This window comes from Meleagris gallopavo, chromosome 7, assembly GCF_000146605.3.
Source record: "Meleagris gallopavo isolate NT-WF06-2002-E0010 breed Aviagen turkey brand Nicholas breeding stock chromosome 7, Turkey_5.1, whole genome shotgun sequence".
Lineage (NCBI taxonomy): Eukaryota > Metazoa > Chordata > Aves > Galliformes > Phasianidae > Meleagris > Meleagris gallopavo.
In genome coordinates, this window is record NC_015017.2 from 22629402 (window position 1) to 22633215 (window position 3814).

Consider the following 3814-nt stretch of genomic DNA (forward strand, 5'->3'; position numbering starts at 1 on the left):
AACATGAAATCAGTTTAACTAGTATTATGCTCTAATGTACTCCACACTTTCAATTATTTTGAAAGCACAATTTATGAAAATTATGCTTATTTTCTGGCAGAAAAATATTTTATGCCATAGCAGACACCTCAATTATAAAATGCTGTATAAAAGGGATTTGGAAGTACTGTTTTTATGATTCATTTGTAGTGCAAGAAGCTTATGAAATTTGTATGTTTTCTAATACTTTTCTGATTTCTTTAAATCTTAACTGTGTTTTGGTTTAGAAATTTAAGCTATCGTCTTTTGTTTTAGGCATTCTTATTGTTCTAATTTCAGTTTTAAGTGAAACCTCTCATTTCGTCATGGTACACAAAGTAGGGTTTATGTGCAGTCTTAAAAACAGCTTTTCAGGTTTCTCATAACTCAAGTAAAAAGGGATCTGAATGTGAATTAGTTCAGGACTGTAGCCAAGTGACCTTATCATCCAAGTGACCCTATCAGCTAAGTGACCCTAGTGCTGCTTTATAGAAATATCATATTATTTTTCTGAATGTTTTTGCTATTTAACATTCCACTGCAAGGGATAGAATTGTTCGCCCTGTCTCTACTACTGCAAAGTATGTACTACCTTCTCCAACATTACCATAAAAACAATTTGCAAAGTGAATTGAATTCACCGGTGCACATGGTCCAGGCCTTTATTCTTCACTCTATGAATATAATTAAATTTGGCTTTAGACAGATGAATAAATACTTCCAAGTGAACTGCACAGCTATGTATCAAAACAGAAATGAAAAGGCTATCTGACTGGGAAATGTGTTGGAAAGCTTATGTTGAGAATTCCAGAAATCCTCTTCAAAACAAAGTATCTGAAAACAGCTCCTTTCGTTTGTGAAACCAGGCTTTTTCAGTTTCTAACAAAAATAGCAAATCTTCTTAGACTGGAAAAATTAGGCAAAATAAAATCAGACTTTTTTGAAGACAAATACAGCTATTGGCTCACAAGTCACTGAACAATAGCTTGCTGGAGGTAAGGGAGATTTGGCTGTCACTGGGAAAATACGAGTTGGTAATTACCAGAGGAAAAAATAAATAACAACCCTCCCTCCCACCTCCAGAAGCAGGATTAGAAAGTCTTTCGATACAAGACTACACTTCTGCAAATAAGAGGAAAACAAGAAAAATGGAGAAACATAGATTATTGAAAGCGAAACACTGTTACTTTATTATTTTAAAGTGTCAAGGAAGATCTAACACCAATTTAAAATAACACAAACCAGTTTACATTTAGTGTTTATTTCTGAAAATTCTTACACATCTGTAGCATTAGAGTCTTGTAGAATTCCTTGGATTTCAGTGGAATAGGATAATCAAGTGTGCATATGCTGTAATCTTTGTGATCATGGATTTTCCTTTATTCTTTCTGTAATTCATTTTTAGGTGGTATTGCATTATCACTATAAAAATAGCAATGAGAAGTCTGTTGCTATTATCCAGTTTAAAAGAGCTAAACCTAAAGGGTAGAGACAGTAAACTAATTTCTCCTCAATTATTGCAAGCATATTAGTAGAAATCAAAATTATTTCCCCCAAAAAAACTGCTTAACAAAAGAACCAGTCATCTCTAACTACAGCCAAAAGCACCCTTCTTGAAAAGGTGGCAGGCAATGATTATCACTTCCATGGTTGGTAGTTCTAAGGAAGCCAACAAAAAAAAATAAATTGTCAACTATCAGGTTAAGAAATGGCAAAACTACTAAAACTGAAAAATCATGGTGAATTCTTGGTATCTCTAGGCTGCATACTTGCCCTTTAACAATTTTCTTTATAGCACTACTTGTGTATTCAGAATAGTAGAAGAAACACTGATATTTCAGGATGAGAAATGTGAGATTTCATGCATCCTGCATTGTGGGTATAAAGACGTGGCTTTGGGAGTACTGACTCTGATTAGGAAAGACTCATTTTGTGAAAGGAGCAATTGGTGGTGATCTTCACTGATGTTTTTAATAATGGTTTCCCATGCTGAATATAACAGATCTAGCTCTAGAAGACTCTATCAGCTACTGATTTATCTGCAGTTACCTATAGTGGTGGTTGCAGTTTCTGAGCTTCCACTGCTGCCTAAAATATTTTTAAGTAAATATACTGAATTTATCATGGCTTGTAAGCTCATAATTTCGTTATGCAAAACTATGTGAAATTTGACTCATAGTCTAAGAAGGGTTGAGAATGTTTTTGCAATTGTTTGTTTAAGTCACAAGTTCACTAAGTAAATCTCACTGTTTCTGCTTAAAGATAAAAATGTGAATGTGACCTTTGAAGATAAACTACAACTAATTTTAAACATGATGGTTAGGCCCCTTTATGATTTTCAAAATATGATCTCGCAGAATTCTGCTGTGCTGAATGCAACTCTTTGAATTGTGAAATAGTATCAGAACTTTAATATGCCAGAGATATTTGAGTACTACCAACATGTGATACATGATATGTCATTCAACCCCTTTTGATAATACATTTTTGCCTGTGTGCTGTCAATGGATCTGTTCATTCCATTTGGATTTTGAGTTCTTGCAAATACTCTGAATTAGTAAGTTACTTCAGCAGGCAGTATAAATAAACAAACCTTCTGTGTACCAGCTACTTTAACTCAATCTAAATCCAATATTATCTTCATATCTTAATTCTTCTCAGTAGAATTAAGAATAGATATCTTTCCATGGCAGTTTTGCAGCTCAAGATGAACAAGACTGAAGTCATCTCTACCCCATGCCTTTCCTCCAGACATGTTCACAGCACAAAATGGAGACATTCTTACCATACAGGGCTCCAGAGCAGATGCAGTTTGACTATTCTGAGTAAGGGTCACAGGGTTTCATATTTCCTTCAGTTCAGACCTTGCAACACTTGGTCAGCACTAGTCATCTGCCAGGCTTCTGCATGTTGCCCTTATTGGTATGGCTGGAAGGAAAAGTTGCTTTTTTGGTAAGCTGGGATGGCTGAGCAGAGATTTAGAACTGGTCTCAAGTCAGCACCAGCCTTGTGAGGCCATTAGTACCACCTGACTGACTGCCAGCCTGATGAGCAAATTGGCTGTGTTTTCTGTGTATGGCAGAGCAGTGCTAACAGGAAGAAATGGGCCAACCAGTGAGAATTTCTTGCAATTAGTTGTACACGATTGCATTGTTCAGTGTTGACTTTGCAACTTGGCATTGCTATTTGTTGCTCACTTGTGAAGAGGTATATCAGGTATGCATTTAATGCTATTTGAGTTTGTAAGATCACATGTGAACACACATTTGTAGCTGTCAGGAGTAGAAGTTAAAATATTTTCAGTGAATTCTATTACCAACTAAACAAACTGTATCCAAGCAACACAGAAATGGCGTGTCAGTTATTCATGACTTGGAATTACAATTTACCTGGTATCTGCCTCTCCCTCACCCACCACTTTAATTGTCCAGTGAAATTGCTTTATTTCACTGACCTGCAGTATGTTATATATCAAAATGAACCAATTTCATATTGACTCATCTCTGCAACAAAAACTAGTAGAACTGTTTGATAGCTGTATGAGAAGGCACAAGATTTTCATAGTTTCATTTGGAGAGCAAGATAAGGAACAACTTTAAAAAAAGAAAAGTTTTGTGATTATATTTTTTTGCTTATAAAATTGAGTGTTTTTTTACTTAGACGTTTAGAAGGACACCTTCATAAGCAATACCACTATCCCAGAAATACAGGCTTATATCTGTGCTGACTCGTAACCCATCACTTGAATGAGTCACTTGAATCCATCACACGAAGGTATCATTCTATGCTTCACTAA